Source organism: Schistocerca piceifrons, chromosome 1 (assembly GCF_021461385.2).
Source record: "Schistocerca piceifrons isolate TAMUIC-IGC-003096 chromosome 1, iqSchPice1.1, whole genome shotgun sequence".
Lineage (NCBI taxonomy): Eukaryota > Metazoa > Arthropoda > Insecta > Orthoptera > Acrididae > Schistocerca > Schistocerca piceifrons.
In genome coordinates this window covers 397,191,615-397,209,114 of record NC_060138.1, presented here as the reverse complement: position 1 = coordinate 397,209,114, position 17,500 = coordinate 397,191,615, and the positions used below count along the sequence as shown (strand labels likewise).

Here is a 17,500-nt window from a genome sequence, read left to right as displayed (position 1 = left end):
TAAATTTAAGAAAGAATATTCATGACTCTATACAAATCGAGTTTTACAAATTTAATGAAAGTTTAAGTTGAAATATATAGTAGACGGTTCTAACCGCACTTAAGTAGTTGAATCTAATTCTAATTCGTGGGTTAAGCCCACTACTTAAATATTGGAAGACCGCGTTAGGCGCGGATGCTTAAGTATATTACCTTAAGATTAATCCCGCGATAGGCGCGGCCTTAGATATTTCAGACCGGGGAAGGTTTGGAACTAGTTTTAGGAACTATTTTGTTTTATTTCATTCATCTCCATGCCCTGACAGCACACTGCACATGCACGGCTGCCAGCGGCTGGTGTGCCACGCACGCAGGCGGGTCACACGCAGCCGGACTTCTCCCCTCTGTCCGCCTTGCGGCAGACGTCACCGGGGTGTCGTGGCAGGAGGGCGTTGCTTCCCACGCTGGCTGGAGACTGCCGGGCAGTAGGCACACGTTTGGCGCCGCCTAGCACCGCGCCAACCGAGGTGGGGGCCATATTCGGCGGACACCACGGAGGGAGGGGCACCAGGCAGCACCGCACGCACCGCTACTGACTCGGCACTGCTGCAGTGCGGCGCGAAGATGGTGTAGCGCCGCAGGTCCCGCGTCGTGGAGGAGAATCTCGACGCCGACGTCACGAAGGCACCGACCTCGAAGTTCTCCGACGACTGCAGTCTCGAGGGTCTCGCAGCCTGACGTCAGAGCATGCCACAGTCTAGGGGGACACATACTGGCGGTGGCCAGTAATGTGTTCCACGTAAATGTCGCGGGACCACTTGATGGTGTCAGACACCATCAGCCGCCGCATCAGTTGGCAGTAGCGGCTAGCGATGCCTAGGTGCCGAAGCACTGCATCGTTCTGGCGGTCCCACGCCCCCAGACTGCCGACAACCAGGGCGTCGACAGTGACGGAATAGCCGCGAGCGGCTAATCCGCGCGCAACGTCGGCGTACTTTATCCTCTTCAGTTGCCGAGCGTTGTCGAGCGCAATCCGCCTATTCTCGAAGGGGATTGTCACATCGACGATGGTCACAGTCTTCGCGGCCTCGTCAGTTATTACGAGGTCCGGACGCAGCCCACTGCTGTCCCCTATGACGGCTTGGTTAATCCTGATGTCAGGAACAGCAGCGTTTCCTCTCCTTGGCCGCCCAGCGACTGCTGTCGCGAGGCGGTTGAGGACCGCGTTGTGACGATACTGCAGGGCTGCTGAGTGCACCATGCACGCGTTAATCACGTGCGGGAGCGTCTCGTTGTTGTGGCCACAGCGTCGGCAGGCTTTGTTGTTGTTTGCCCGCCCATCAAAGCGGCGACAACCGTTCAGAGGCACGACTCCGAGCCTGGCGCGATGGATAAAGCGCCAGTCTGCGAAGCGGGTGTATTTGCCTCCCGCTATGAAGTGGTTGGACGCTGTGGACTCCCTGGTGCACTCGAACACCTTCCCCTGGTCCGGTTTCCTGAGTAGGATGTGGCGCAGGCGCTGTCTCAGACACTCGCGGAGCGTCCGCGAGAGAAGACGTTTGGCGCCCCCTCCCACCCGGACATGCTCGACGCCAGTGTTGACGATGCGTCCCACGCTGTCATCATCGTGCTGCGGTCCATCGCCGCCATCTTCGAGGTGTCGTGTAGTCCCGGTCGCCGTCGCCTCCGTGGCCGGCTGCGTCACCCCTCCGATGCCGCCGTGTTCCGCGTCGTCAGCGATGGCGGGCCGGCCGCCGACCTCCACCTGCAACTCGGAAAGCAGTTCACTCCAGCGCCAGGTGACGCCACGCGGCGCTAGGCGCCTTGTGGCGTTCCTGACGCGCGTCCACAGTGACTGGATGTCACCACCGTCGCGTGCGAGGTCACCCTCAGTGCTGCCGCTAAGGTAGGTGGCCAAGTCGGAACGACTCGGCTCCCTCCCCAGTCGGCGGCGCGCGGCCGTAGATAGAGTGGCCCAGGCGATGTCTCGGACGGTGGCGTCGTCGCAGTGCAGCATGCGGAAGCCGTGGACGATCGTCGAGATGTCCGCAGCGTCCGCGAGCGGCGTCAGGCCGCATCCTCCCTCTCCCAGCGCGAGGTAGAGCTGTTCAGTGGACGCACGCTGTGGGAGGAACAGCCAAGATTTGACAGCCGCTTTCACTGCCTTGTCGAGTGCAGATAGCGGCCCCTTGCGTACCGCTCCGCCCCGCATGACAAAGTCAAGCCTGGGGAGGAGGAAGACACGCACAGCGTCAATCTTCTGCCAGGGAGCCAGCAGGGAAGCGTCCAGGTGCTGCAAGTCGCGTCGAATTGCCGCGATCGCATCCGTTGGCGTCTGCGTGACTTTGTACCCGGTGGGGACGCCAAGATGGAGGTAGGCGTCACCCGCACCGAGCACGGCTGGTTCTCCCCCTTGCAGGGCGAATACCGAGCCTAGTGTCTGCCGACGGCGGATGTGAAGCGTGGCACACTTCGACGGCTTGAAGGTAAGCCCGGCCCACGTCGCCGCCTCACCCACAACATTGAGGAGCGTCTGCATCGCCTCTGAATCCCGCGCCAGAAGCACGATATCGTCCGCATACGCCAGTGCACTCACACTGACGCCGCTAAGCGGAATACCACACTCATTTCTGAGCGAGGTTGCGGCGCGAAGTACCGGCTCGAGCGCGAGATTAAAGACGATGGGCGACAGTGGACAGCCCTGCTTGACGCCCGCCTGGATCTCTATCTCCTCCGTTAGTCCGTCAGATGTACGGACGCGGGTGGAGCAACCATCGTACATATCGGCAATTAGCTGATGCAATTGCTCTGGTAGTCCCATCCTGCTCAGTACTCCAAGGAGGTGAGCGTGAGGCACTGAACCGAAAGCATTCGCTAGATCAAGCCAAGCAAAGCATGCTTGGCCTCCCCTGCGCCTTGCATCATCAATTGCCGTCTGCACAATGAAGTTGTGCTCGTAGCAGCCTTCAAACGTGCGGAAGCCCTTCTGTTCCGGGGAGAGCAGGTTCAACCGCTCCGCCCAGAGAGAAGTGCGGTCCGCAACGATTGCAGCAAAGAGCTTAGAGATAGTAGAGCTCAATGCTAAAGGCCGCCAGTTTGTCACGTCCGAGACGTCCCCTTTCTTATGGATGAGGACGGTAGTGGATATTTTCCACTGCACCGGAGTCTTCCGCTCATTCCAGCAGCGCGAGAAGATCTTAGCTAGCACGTGGCAGCCAGGATCCTCACGTCGCAAGTCCGAGTACGTGACTCCGTCTGCCCCAGGAGCAGTATTGCTCGCCTTCTGGAGCCGCTGTTGCACCTCTGAAGGTGTGATCGGCAGCAGGACCTCCTCGCTGACATCAGGAGGCGTGGTGGCGGCAAAGTCCGGGACAGCAGCTGGTGCATCTGCAACAGAAAAGTCAGATTTAGCGTAGATCTTCTTAAAGTGCTCCGTGAGCACGTTGCCATCGATTTGGCAGTACGGTGACGTCTCGCCAAGGACGCGCTGCATCGCCTTGCGCCGGTCCGCGCGGTACAGCTTCTGAATCTCAGACGCTGCATTCGCGTCGTACCGACGCTCGGCGGCCGCCGCGCGCCGTGCGCCACGTCCACCGCGCCGCCCACCGCGGCCGCGTGTAGGGGCAGGGGGAGGGGGATTGGCAGCAGCGTCGGCGCGGCCCTGGCCGCGGTGCGCTGCTGCTGGTGGCCCATCCTGTCGACCTCCGGCTGCCTGGCGTTGTGGCTTCGTCTCGGCTATCTCGGAGATGAAGTCCTCGACGACCGCGACGAATGCGTCCCACGGTTGGTTGTGGACGCTCTCCAGGGCCGCCAGCCAGCGCCGCTGCCTCTCCGTTAGCCGAGTGTCGGCCGGGGGAGGGGGGGGCGGAGCTGCCTCAGTTGCGCCCTGTTCGGAGGGTACAGGGGGGCCTGTCAGGTCTGGTGTAGGACGGGAGCCTTGCGGCGGGAGGTTGGGACTGGGCCGTTTGTTACGGCGTCGGCGTCTCCTCTTCTTGCTGCCAGTTCTCGGAGACGCAGCTGCAGTCCCTCCGTTCACGTCGCGCCGCTCCGTCGTCTGCGTCGGTGGTGGTGCCGTGCTGCCATCTGGCGTGGGCCGCTCAGTGCTGCTCTCGATCGCCGCGCTGGTGACAGGTGGCGCAGCGGTAGCAGCAGGGGCCGGTGTAGCTTGCGCCGGCCTGGCGCTCGGGTCGGGCGCACCGCGGCTGGTGTTCGCCGCGCCGCCAACAGATGGCCCGGCGGTCGCCGGCGGCCCGCCGCCGGCGCGAGAAACACGGGGTGTAGCTCGCGCCGGCTGACCGGACGCGCCGGCTCGCCCCGGACCGCTGTTACGCGGACTGGGTGCCCGACGATCGCTACCAGATGGCGCAGTGGTCGTAGGGGTGGCCGGTGTAGCCCGCGCCGGCCGGGCGTCTCGAGGTGTAGCTCGCGCCGGCCTGGCGCTCGGGCCCAGCGCACTGCGGCTGTTGTTCGCCGCGCCGCCAACAGATGGCCCAGCGGTCGCCCGCGCCCTGCCGCCGGCGCGAGATACACGAGGTGTAGCTCGCGCCGGCCGCCCAGGCGCGTTGGCTCGCGCCGGGCCGCTGTTACGCGGACTGGGCGGAATGATGCGCCGTCGGTCCGGGGGCGGTGGTCTGCGTCCTGCAGCACGGCGTCTGTCCCTCCGTGGGGTGACTACGTGCCACTCATGATCTGCAACAGGAGCTTTTGAGTTAATATCACTCCCTGCCTGAGCGGAGACGGAGTGACGGGCGTCACTCGACGTAACCGCCGGCAGGGCAGAGGAGACGCGGCGCGTGTACGTCTGCGACCGCACAAGCACCACACCATCCGGTGCATCCGCCGGGCGCGCGGCCTTTGGTGCGTCAACCGGCGGCGCGGCTGCGCCGTGAATGACAACACCAACGGTCGCGGCGAGCGAGGCAGCCTGCCTGCCACTGCCCACCCGCACCGCAGAGCCACCTGTTGGCGGCGTAGCGAATGCGGGCGGCAGTCCCAGGCCAGTACCCACGCTCCCGACAGATGGCGGGCGGGAGGCGCCTGCGGCAGCCGCACGACGTGGCCAGCGTACGCCACTGGGCGCAGTGGCCGGCGCGGGCGGCGGCGAGCCGCGGCCCATGCCGGACACAGCGCCTCTGGCCGGAGCGACGCGTTCGGCGGCAGGCGTCAGCAGCGTGCTGCCTTCACCTCCCGAACTTGCGCTCGGCACTCGTGGCGACGCGGTTGACGTCGCGGAGCGTGTCGGCAGGGGGATGCCAGACCTCCTCGGCGTGCGCACACAGAGTACACACGACGCGGGGGTGGCAACCACCGCCGTCCTGGGCGTCGCAGACGCCTGCACACTCACACAGGGTGAGGGCAAGGCAGCCTGTGAGCCCACCACGCTGCTGCGGGTCAGGACCGCCGCGTAAGTTAGTCCTAAGTCCAGCCGGTCTGTCCTACTAGCTTCGGGGACCGGACTGGGCTGTGGCCATAGCCCCTCTCTATTATCTAAGGCTAGGCGGCCTATGGTACTAGCTTCCCGAGCCGCTTTCGCCTGTGGCTTTCGCCCCGCACTAACTAAGGACGAAGGGCCTGTCCTACTAGCTTCGGGGGCCCTCGCCTGTGACCTCCCGCCGGCCGACCTCTCTGAGTGCCCCAGAGAGCCAGACACGGCATCGTGTCCCATACTCACTCTCCCCCGACTGGCAGCGCCGGGGGTTGCGGAGTCTGCATTGCAGAGCCGCTGGTGTAGCCGCAGCGTCTTCAGCCGCGGGTCGCGTCGGCCGCAAAACTGGCACTCGAAAACGGGAACCGTTTCCGGGTCGTGCAGCCTCCTGTAATGGCGGAGAAGGGCCGAGTGGTCCTTGTACTCCCCAAAAGTAGGTCTCCCGGCAGCCTTGGTGACGAAGCAGATCCGGCAGCGGAAGACCTCCGCCGGCAGCGTCACCACAAGCTCCATTGTCCAGGTCGCGGACCTGAAACAGGAGAATAAGCGCGACCGCTTCCCGGTGCAGTAATCAGTCCATATGAGCTCACATTAAGCTGATAAGAACAGATACTACACTTTGATCTTAGCCAAAAGGCCGAGAAGCGATAAGGAAAAACCGCAGCCGAAGGGCCTAAATGCTTGCAGCGTGTGCGCTCCACATGTGGGAGTGACACACGGTGGTACGGGCCGATATGGCAACTGGCGACCGTCGAAAACACCGCAAAAGCAAGTGCTGGAGGAAAGACAATTCACGGGAGCACTCGTCACCAGCCCAGTACTACCCTCCATGTCGAACAGTAAACCGCGACTCCCATTTGAACGCCGCTAGCTGCCAGGGCAGTGGAGAAGCCGTGAGGCCGCCCCACAGCAGCGCCATGCCGGCGCGAGCTACACCGTCGCGAGGCCGGCGCGAGCTACACCGGCGCGAGGCCGGCGCGAGGCCGGCGCGAGCTACACCTAGCCGAGTGCTTACATCGTCCACTGCCTACTGCGTACGTGTGTACACACGTATTCTGCGTGCGTGCGGCGGCGACGACGACGTTCGCGAGGAGCTAAGGATATAACTCCAAAAAATGTAATTAAAATTATCTGTGGCCGGACCATATGTGACGCCAACGAGGCATCCGAAGGCACTCTTCTGTGGCCACATAAATTACCAGCCTAGTGTAATGCGGCTGCAAGAGCGGACCGGCTAGCCGCAAAAAAAAAAAAAAAAAAAAAAAAAAATATTCATAAGATAAACGTTAAATTAATTACAAGAAATCGTGGTGTGTAAGCACATAACTACTGGGCAAATCGACAACCACAACAAGTTTTGCTACCAGCGGAATATCTGATCACTGCAGAATATTAACCCATTTCAGGCTGTGTTTTAATTAATTTTAGGTGGGCCGATCCCGGCGGTACTGCAATGCCGGGCCAACCCGCGACAGAGGTGGAGCAAGCCCCTAGCACTCCGTCATGAGCCAAAAATGAGTTTAATATTCTGGTCCTGCGATGCAGGACGTATCAGATATTAAGCTGATAAGAACAGATACTACACTTTGATCTTAGCCAAAAGGCCGAGAAGCGATAAGGAAAAACCGCAGCCGAAGGGCCTAAATGCTTGCAGCGTGTGCGCTCCACATGTGGGAGTGACACACGGTGGTACGGGCCGATATGGCAACTGGCGACCGTCGAAAACACCGCAAAAGCAAGTGCTGGAGGAAAGACAATTCACGGGAGCACTCGTCACCAGCCCAGTACTACCCTCCATGTCGAACAGTAAACCGCGACTCCCATTTGAACGCCGCTAGCTGCCAGGGCAGTGGAGAAGCCGTGAGGCCGCCCCACAGCAGCGCCATGCCGGCGCGAGCTACACCGTCGCGAGGCCGGCGCGAGCTACACCGGCGCGAGGCCGGCGCGAGGCCGGCGCGAGCTACACCTAGCCGAGTGCTTACATCGTCCACTGCCTACTGCGTACGTGTGTACACACGTATTCTGCGTGCGTGCGGCGGCGACGACGACGTTCGCGAGGAGCTAAGGATATAACTCCAAAAAATGTAATTAAAATTATCTGTGGCCGGACCATATGTGACGCCAACGAGGCATCCGAAGGCACTCTTCTGTGGCCACATAAATTACCAGCCTAGTGTAATGCGGCTGCAAGAGCGGACCGGCTAGCCGCAAAAAAAAAAAAAAAAAAAAAAAAAAATATTCATAAGATAAACGTTAAATTAATTACAAGAAATCGTGGTGTGTAAGCACATAACTACTGGGCAAATCGACAACCACAACAAGTTTTGCTACCAGCGGAATATCTGATCACTGCAGAATATTAACCCATTTCAGGCTGTGTTTTAATTAATTTTAGGTGGGCCGATCCCGGCGGTACTGCAATGCCGGGCCAACCCGCGACAGAGGTGGAGCAAGCCCCTAGCACTCCGTCATGAGCCAAAAATGAGTTTAATATTCTGGTCCTGCGATGCAGGACGTATCAGATATTAAGCTGATAAGAACAGATACTACACTTTTTTTTTTTTTTTTTTTATTTTTAGAGTGTCGACGCAGCACGCACAGGGTGCATTGAGTAGCAAGACTTGTTGCCAGGAACGAAATTAAAAGCGAGGGGCATACTCTGCTATGCCGCAGTGGGCGACGACACTTGACTCAGAAAGACACCTCGCTCTGCAGGTGTGAAGAAATAGTGAGTTGAGAACCAAAAAGGAAGAAAGAAAGAAAGATAGAAATGAAAGGAAATTAAAAACAGGGACGGCAGCACACACAAGTGAAAATGAAACTGGCGAGATAATCCCATCGCCTAGAGAATTAACTAAGGAATAAGCTTCTAAGATTGATTGCGTGATTCCTATTTTTCCAATAAAGTTTTTGCAATAATTGTTCCAATTGCGAATCTGGGGTGAGTCAAGTCAGAGATTGGTGCAAAAAAACCAGGGGCAATCCTAGGCAATGCCTGGACAAGGCGCCCTAGGCAACCTGGAACACCGTTTGATATCCATGGATCATTGCAACTTTCAAATACCGGGCAAAAGTGGTCGTATAGTTTCGAGCAGATTCCGCCACGCGATGCTGGCTCCACAGGTAGTCCATGAAAGAGACAGCATCGGCGAGGGAAAGGTCGTAGATCGTGAAAATGGTGTGGCCCAAGAGCCACACCATTGCGTTACGTCTTGGTCGGGGTTGTGTTTGAAGATCAGGTGTAAGGAACCAGTCTGTGGACACATTTGCTGGCGTCGTCCCACCGATCAGCGCTATGAGCACACGTGCAAGGGCCCACACTTCTGTGACGTGGGGGCAGAGGAGGCGATGCTCCCGGGTGTCAACGTCACCACAGCGGCCGCAAGCAGCCGAGGGTCGTAGGCGGATGGCCGCCAGGCGATGGTTAGTGGGGATTAAATTGTTGACTACACGGTACCATAGCGCCGAAACTGCGGTGGGAAGGGCTGAGTTGTTAATATTAGCCCAAACTTGGCGCCAGATGACCGACGGTCGTCTGTCCTCTAATTTATGTGGCGTGGGCTGGCCTCGGAGTGCCTGGTAAAGGCGCTTCGACGTGCGTGCCTTGTCAGTGGCCACTGTGAGGACATAACTGCGGTGGAAGTAATAGTCTCTGACCGTCGTCAGCCGGAACGGAATATGCGTCAAACAGACCGGTGCACGCGCCGAGTGTGGACGATAACGGTCGAAGAGGACCGCTGTAGTCCCACCGGGGTCGGCTTCGCGCAAAGCGGTGACACGGTGTATCAGAAGGGCCGCACATTTCCGGGAAAAGTCAATGAGGCCGAGGCCACCATCGGGCTTCGGCAGCGTACAGGTCAGCGCATCAACCTTGAACAGCGCATGCCGCCACAAGAGCCAGTATACTGCTTGCGAGATGGCTCGGCCGATCTGCTTCGGCAGCGTAAGGAGTTGGGCGACATACCATGCCCGTGAGAGGAGATAACCATTAATCAGCTGGATGCGTTGATGGAGGTCGAGCCGTCGATCAGCGTGGCTCACGCAAAGGCCCCTGATGCGTGTGAGAAGCCGCCGCCACGTGAGGGTTAACATACGCTGCGGACAGGCAGTCACCTCAAGACCCAAGATGCGCTGTTCCCCCACAACGCGGTACCAGGGGCGTTCGACGGTCAATGATCGTGGCCCTAGCGGAAGCAACACGGTCTTGTTGGGATTTAACTGAGCACCGGAGGCCCGTTCATAAACGTCGAGAACGCGGCGAACGGAATCGATGTCCCTGGCGTTAGCAACGAACACACCAACGTCATCGGCGTAGGCTGCACAGCGGAAGGTGACGCCTGGGAGAGCGACACCGTCGACCAACCGGCCAATGTCACGCAGCAAGGGGTCCAGCGCCAAGGCAAACAAATACATCGACAAGGGACACCCCTGTCGAACTGACCGCCTGATGGGAATGGGGCGCGACCGGCAACCGTTCACCACGATAGTGGAATTCGCCCCATCCAAGAAGTGCCGGATGATGCGTATGAAGCGCTCCCCAAAACCCATCCGCGACATAACGCCCAGCAGGTAAGGGTGCGAGACCCTGTCAAAGGCACCGGCGAAGTCCAAGGAAAGAATGGCAGCCGGAGTGCGAGTGTCAGCGGTGAGGAAGACAACATCGCGGTACAGGGAAGCGGCGGTGAAGATGTTCCGACGCGAAACGCCACAGGATTGAGTGGGGCAAAGAACCTTAGTCATCGCCTGTTTGAGACGAGAGGCCACGCATCGTGCCACCAACTTATAGTCAGTGTTAAGGACAGTGATAGGACGCAGGTCTTGAGCTCGACAGTGACCAGTCACCTTTGGAATAAGGGCAATACGTCCAGATAAAAAGTCGGCGGGTAAGTCGCATCCAGCAAAAATCTCCTCGCACATTTTGCAGAAACGGTCGCCGAGCAGGTCCCAAAATTGTTGGTAGAACTCATAAGGGAGACCGTCGGGGCCAGGTGACTTGCGTCCCGGACAGGCACGGAGGACAGATGTGAGGTCAGCGAGTGTCAGGGGCTCGGTTAAAGAGCCGCGGTCATGACGATCCAAAGAAGTTGGCACCCCACTGACAAGTGCACGTTGGGCGGCGACGTCGACCTCAACATCCTGGAAGAGGTGCGTGAAATGGTCCGTCAGGTGTTGGAGGACGTCACGGTTGTCCGTGATACGCGCACCATCGTCTGTCTTAAGGCGCAGAATGGTGTTCTTCTTGGCACGAGTTCGTTCAGAGGCAAGGTGATAAATGGACGGCTCCTCGCCTTCAATCAGGGATGCAGAACGACACCGCACCACCATACCGTCGGCTTTCTCCCGAGAGAAGCGAAGGATTTGCGCCTTAATTTTGTTGAGGCGCATGTGGAGCTGATCGTACCTGTCAGCAGGAAGAGTCAGGGCGTCAGTGAGACACTGCTGATAGAAGGCCAACGTGCTACGTTTCCAGTGGGCGACGTCGCGACTATATTGCCGGATAACACGTCGCAGCCGGGGCTTCGCACAGCGGAGCCACCAAACCACCGTGGTAGGGTACCGGGAAGTGTCCACGAGACAATCCTGCCACGTTTTCGTGACGAGAGCACGAAGTTCGGGCAGGGATAGATGAAGGGTATTCATCTTCCAAGAGGTGCCACGAGGAACCGGGACGGGACCCGCGATACGCAAGGAACACGAGTACGCACAGTGGTCACTAAAGGCCACGGGTATGACTTGGACGGCACAAAGGGCGGGAGTCAAATCAGCCGAGACATAAACACGATCAATACGGCTGGCTCCAGTGGGATAGATGTGGGTAAATTGCGTGTAGGCGGGATGGAAGTGGCGCCACGTGTCAGTAAGGTCAGCCGCCTGAAGGAGTGAAGCGAGCGCTTCACACCGCATAGGCGTCGGGACCTGGTCAACTCCGGCTACCACACAGTTGAAGTCTCCGCCAAAGACGATAGGGCGACGAGCTGCTAAGAAAGGGGGGAGATCAGACTGAAAAAGTGTTGTTCTATCATGCCTGTGGTTAGCACCTGAAGGAGCATAGACATTTAGAAAAAGGACATCTTGAAGGATACATGCAAGGACGCGACCGTTGGGTAGCGTGGTAACATGGGATGGAGTGAATTCTGATCGGTAGAGCAAAGCAGTACCCCGCCGGGCGTCAGGGTCGATGTTATACAGTGCCTCATAACCAACCAGGTCAGATAGAAAAGGGGCACAAACCTCCTGGAGAAATACCACATCAAACGCACCAAGGCGGAGAAAGTCCTTCAGAGATCGAAGTTTGACCGGGTTGGAGATGGAGTTAATGTTGACCGTTAAAAGGGAGAGGGCTCCCGGCGGACGGTCAAAGGCAGGCATGGGAGAGCAACACAGAGTAGACAACGGCAGATAGGGTCACGGCCGTAGGGAAGCAGGTGTGGAAACATCCACACCAGAACCCAGCGATATCACCCCGGATGTGAGAAACAAATACCAAGCAGCTCGTGTGGGGAAAGGCCCACTCAATCACGCATGTCATCGCCCTCGTCGTCAGCCCAGTTCAGGCCCCCCCCATCGGCAGGATAGTCTGAGCCAGGCGGCGCAGACGGGTCGGAAACAGAAGGATGTGAAAGGGTACGAGTACGCTGCATTGGCTGGTCGCTACCCTGCTCATGTTTGCGTTTTGCAGGGATCGCTCCCCGATCTCGCGAGGAACTGATAAGAGCCTCTAGTTGCCGAGCAGTTTGCCGCATACCGCCCGAGCGGTCAGCGGAAACAGAGCGGGAAACTGAGGAGGCCTGAGAGTCAGCTTCACTGCCGCTCTCAGGGGGACGTAAACCGTCCGTCTCCTCCGCCGGCTGGTCCGGGTTCGCCTTCTTGCGCCGATGACGACGGCGGGGGGACTTAGCGTCATCTGCCGGGACGGGCGGGGGAGGAAGAACGACCTCCATCTGTTCGACAGCGACCACATCACTCGCCATAGCAGGCACATCAGACGCCGCCGGCGGTACCGCCACAACGGGCGTCTGGTCCGGGACGGGTCCGTCAACCGGTGCACTGGGTGCCGGTTGCACTGCTTCTGGCGGGGGCGACACGTCAGTTCGCTCAGCGGGACGGTGGGCAGCGCCCGCCACTACCTCGCTGAGGAGAGGCACAAGGTCGGTACCAGCAGTGCGTTCCCGCGGCAGTTGCACAGGACGCCGGCGCGGGCAATCCACGCGGAGATGCTCCGTCGATTGACAAAGGGAGCAAGTCTGCGGTTGCCCAATATAGGTGACCTGGGCCCTGGTACTCGCAACATTGATATACGACGGGATGTGCTGGCGGAGGTCCATGCGGACACTACGAACACCGCTGTTGCCCTGGAAACGGTAGGCACTGCCCCACCTCTCATTCGTGATGCTGAGCACCGTGCCATACCGCGACAGGACACGGCCGATTACGTCATTGGGACACTCAGGGGGTACGTTAAATACCCGCACAGTCCGTATCCCAAAGCCAGATGGCACTATATGCACTGTTCCGACAGTTCCATCGAAGTAGCGGAACGGATGTTCGCCCGCGAGTGCCAGGCCATACTTTTCGTATTTCTCCTGGTCGAGAAATTTCACGAATAACGAGAATAAGACAAAATCCAGTTGAAAGGTGTCGACGTCATTTTCCGGTACTTTCAGATCACCAAATATCCATTCCTGTATTTCAAAGGCCGTAGGCCGTCTCGCTGCTCTGTCGAATACGCATTGAATGCTGTTCGACCGGTTCGACATATTCACCGCAAAAATATCAACGCTGGAAAAACCAAGAACAAACGAAACGACCACGAAACGCGACTCGCGACCCGCTACAGAGCACAACGGACCGCTCCGACCGCGGGGTGCTTCTTAGCCAAAAGGCCGAGAAGCGATAAGGAAAAACCTTTTTTTTTTTTTTTTACTTTATTGTTATTTTAAAGCCTGGACAGCAGGCAGGCTGTCAGCAGCATACTACGCTGCTCTTCAGCCATAGAAGGTACAATCAGCAAAAACAGGAGAAAAACATAAAAGTTACAAAATGGTGGGCAATAAAACAGGAGACACAGAGAAACAAACACGGAGCCGTTCACACTCGACGATAAGCCACACTGCAAACTGTTGAGACGACGCACAAACACTGAAGGAGACGATGGCACTGGTGAACGATGGAGTGTGACGGGAAACACTGAACACTAAACATGACGGCACACACGATACACTGATGGCGGTGATCTCCGGCGCGCGAATGTCCACTGAGCGTGTGCGAGTCCGGGGACCTGCCAAGAGGGCAACAGGGAGGAGGAGGGGGAGAGGGGAGGAAAAGAGGATGCCATGGCTTAGGAGACGGGGACAGGAGGATAGGGACAGGGGAGGGGGGGGCCCGGGGGACGAGGGACGAGAAAAGGAGGAGGGAGGGAAAAGGGAGAGAAGGGAGGGAGGGTGCCCCGAGGAGCAAGCACAGGAGGAGGGTGGGAGGATCAAAGTTGGTAGGAGGGGTAGATGGAGGGGAGGAGGGCATCATCAGGGAGGGGGAGCTGGCGGAAGCCACCTTGGGAGAGGGTAAGGAGGGTGGAGAGATGGAGACCGGGTGGGACGTGGGAGTACAGGCGTGGCAGCGGGCGGGGGTGGGAGAGGATCGGGGAGACTAGCGGGTGAGGAGGATCGAGTTTACGGGAGGTGTATAGGATTCGTATCCTTTCGAGGAAGAGGAGGAGGTGGGGGAAGGGGATAAGGTCATACAGGATCCGCGTGGGGGAAGGGAGACGGATGCGATAGGCAAGGCGGAGAGCATGGCGTTCAAGGATTTGGAGGGATTTATAAAAGGAAGGGGGGGCGGAGATCCAGGCGGGATGGGCGTAACAGAGGATAGGGCGGATGAGGGACTTATAGGTGTGGAGGATGGTGGAGGGGTCCAGACCCCACGTTCGGCCGGAAAGGAGCTTGAGGAGACGGAGTCGGGAACGTGCCTTGGCTTGGATTGTCTGGAGATGGGGAGTCCAGGAGAGGCGACGGTCGAGGGTGACGCCAAGGTACTTAAGGGTGGGGGTGAGAGCGATGGGACGGCCATAAACGGTGAGATAGAAATCAAGGAGGCGGAAGGAGGGAGTGGTTTTGCCTACAATGATCGCCTGGGTTTTGGAAGGATTGACCTTGAGCAACCACTGGTTGCACCAAGCGGTGAACCGGTCAAGATGGGATTGGAGAAGGTGTTGGGAGCGTCGCAGGGTGGGGGCAAGGGCAAGGAAGGCGGTGTCATCGGCAAACTGGAGAAGGTGGACGGGGGGTGACGGCGGCGGCATGTCCGCCGTGTACAACAAGTACAGAAGGGGGGAGAGGACGGAGCCTTGGGGCACACCGGCGGAGGGGAAAAAGGTGTAGGAATCGGTGTTATGGATGGTGACATAGGAAGGACGGCGGGAGAGAAAGGAACCGATCAGACGAACGTAGTTAATGGGAAGGGCGAAGGTTTGGAGCTTGAAGAGGAGACCGGAATGCCATACGCGGTCATATGCGCGTTCGAGGTCAAGAGAGAGGAAGATTGCGGAGCGACGGGAATTGAGCTGTTCGGAAAGGAGATGAGTGAGGTGAAGGAGAAGATCGTCAGAAGAGAAGGACGGCCGAAAGCCACACTGGGTAACGGGGAGGAGGCGGTGCTGGCGGAGATGCTGGTGGATGCGGCGGGTGAGGATAGATTCCAGGACCTTGCTGAAGACCGAGGTAAGGCTGATGGGACGGTAGGAGGAGACGGCGGACGGCGGTTTGCCAGGTTTGAGGAACATGAGGATACGGGAGGTTTTCCACAGGTCGGGGTAGTAACCGGTGGACAGGACTACATTGTAGAGCCTGGCCAGGGTGGAGAGAAAAGAGACAGGAGCTTCACGAAGGTGACGGTAGGTGACACGATCGTGACCAGGAGCGGTGTTGCGTTTGGTGCGGAGTGTATTGATGAGATCTTGTGTGGTGATGGGGGCATTAAGGTCCGTGTGTGGAATGTGGTCCAAGTACTGGAAACCAGGAGCGAGGGGAGGGACAGAGGTGTCAGTTCGATCGCGGATATCTGGGAAGAGGGAGTAATCGAACTGGGGATCATCAGGGATGGAAAACACATCGGACAGGTAGGAGGCAAAGCGATTGGCCTTACTAAGGGCGTCAGGGAAGGGGTGATCATCGTGGAGAAGAGGATAGTAGGGGGAGGGTTTAGTTCCGGTAAGGCGACGGAAAGCGGTCCAGAACTTGGACGAGTTTATAGGGAGGGTAGCAGTTAAACGGGTGCATGTCTGTCGCCAGTCCCGGCGTTTCTTGGCCGCGAGCAAATTTCGAATGTGTCGCTGTAGTTGCCGGTGGCGTCGTAGGGTGTCCGGGTCACGCGTGCGGAGGAAGGCACGGTAGAGACGACGGGATTCACGGAGGAGGAGGACGGCCTGTGGTGGTAAGGTAGGACGGTGGGGGTGGATGGCAACAGTAGGGACGTGGGCCTCCACGGCCTCAGACAAGGTCTGCTGGAGAAAGGAGGCGGCATGGGTGACATCATCGGGACGGCGGTAGGCGAGAGGGTGGCTATCGACCTGAGTGGAGAGGGTATCCCGGTAGGCATTCCAGTCGGCACGGGAATAGTCATGGATGTACTTAGGGGGAGGGTCATGACGAGGGTCGGGGCGGGGGCGACGGCCGTCTGAAACGGTGAGGAGGACAGGGAGATGGTCGCTACCAATAGGCTCCAGGACATCCACCGTAATGCGACCAAGGAGGTTGGGGGAGGAGAGGATAACATCGGGAGTGGAGTTGGATTCGGGACGAGTGTGCTGGGGGATGGGGATGAGGTCGCCTTGAAGGGAGGAGAGGAACCGATGCCACCGCCGTAGCTGGGCAGCGGAGCGACTATGGATGTTGAGGTCAGCGGCGATCACATAGGAGAAGAAGGTACGGTCGATGTGGGAGAGGAAGTCGAAAGGAAGAGGGGCGTTGGGGCGGACATAGATGGTGGCACAGGTAATGGTAAGGCCGGGGAAGAAGAGACTAAGGATCAGGTGTTCGGTGGGGTCGGGAAGGAGAGGCTGGAGCCGAACGGGGATCTGGCGGTGGTGGCCAATGGCAACTCCGCCACGCGCAACTGGGAGGGGATTATCGGAGCGGTGGAGGAGATAGGGGGAGGTGTGGATGGAGTGGTGGGGTTGGAGGAAGGTTTCGTTGAGGAGGAAGGCATCCACACGGTGGGTAGCAAGGGTGTGCAGGAAGAGGTTCTTGTTGGCGGGAAGGGAGCGGATATTGTTGAAAAGGATACGATGCTGTCGCGCCATGATAAGGACTTATACGAGGGTGTCAAGGCGGGAGAAGGTGAAATGGGCCTGGTTATTGGAAAAGGTGGCGTACATTTTAAGGTGGAATATGGAACGGGCGGCGAGGGAGATCTGTTGGAGGGTGTGGGGGCGCTGAAAGGGATGGACGTTTTGGAGGACAATGGTGAGGAACCTGATGATGTCCTCAGCAGTGGGAGGGGGACGAAGGGAATTGCCAGGAGGGGTGGGGGCGTCCAGGGGACGGACAGGGACGGTGAGTTCAGGGGTGGTGGGAGGGGGCCGGGCTTTACACTTTTGGGAGTAGGTAGGGTGGGGGAGGCTGCAGGTATTACAGGAGGGAGGGGATTGGAGGTTGGGGCACTGCCGGAGGAAGTGCGCTTGGCGACAATGCGGGCATGTGGGGGCCTCGCGGCACTCGGCTGTTGTGTGTGCATTGTAGCGCAGACATCTCTGGCAGCGCAGGGATTGAGGGGGGGAACGGGAGGGGTCGACTTTATACCGCTGATTGAAGAGGAGGGCACCCTCCTTCAGGAGACGGTCAATGGAGGGGGCGTCCTCAGAGAACACCCGCATAAGGCGGGTGGGGCCGGTCGCGTTAAAAATGCGGCGGACTGCCCGCACCTCCAGGGTGGGATGGGCCTTCAGCTCCGCCAACACCTCCTCCTCCGTGATCGACGGACTAAGCCGAGTGATCACGGCGGTGAGGGTCGGCGGGCGACGCGGGGGTTGGGGTTGGCGGGTAGGAGATGGGGAGGGAGCAGGGGTGAGGGAGGCGTTAGGGCCAAAACGGGTGATGGG

General features: G+C 58.8%; 4 non-coding genes across 4 annotated transcripts in view; all 4 read right to left on the bottom strand.

Moving 5' to 3' along the window:
• The window catches only part of LOC124719304, a 199-nt gene extending 198 nt beyond the window's left edge, over position 1 (bottom strand). Inside the window, exon 1 of the small nuclear RNA XR_007005998.1 lies at position 1. This exon is cut by the window's left edge and continues 198 nt beyond it. This is a non-coding gene — a small nuclear RNA (U2 spliceosomal RNA).
• Positions 2-5,864: 5,863 nt separating this feature from the next.
• LOC124721526 lies at positions 5,865-6,052 on the bottom strand. The gene has a single exon (XR_007006346.1). It is a non-coding gene; the product is annotated as a U2 spliceosomal RNA (small nuclear RNA).
• Positions 6,053-6,826: 774 nt separating this feature from the next.
• On the bottom strand, positions 6,827-7,019 carry LOC124718817. Its single transcript, XR_007005911.1, has one exon. It is a non-coding gene; the product is annotated as a U2 spliceosomal RNA (small nuclear RNA).
• Positions 7,020-7,793: 774 nt separating this feature from the next.
• On the bottom strand, positions 7,794-7,987 carry LOC124719046. The gene has a single exon (XR_007005975.1). It is a non-coding gene; the product is annotated as a U2 spliceosomal RNA (small nuclear RNA).
• Positions 7,988-17,500: the final 9,513 nt, after the last annotated feature.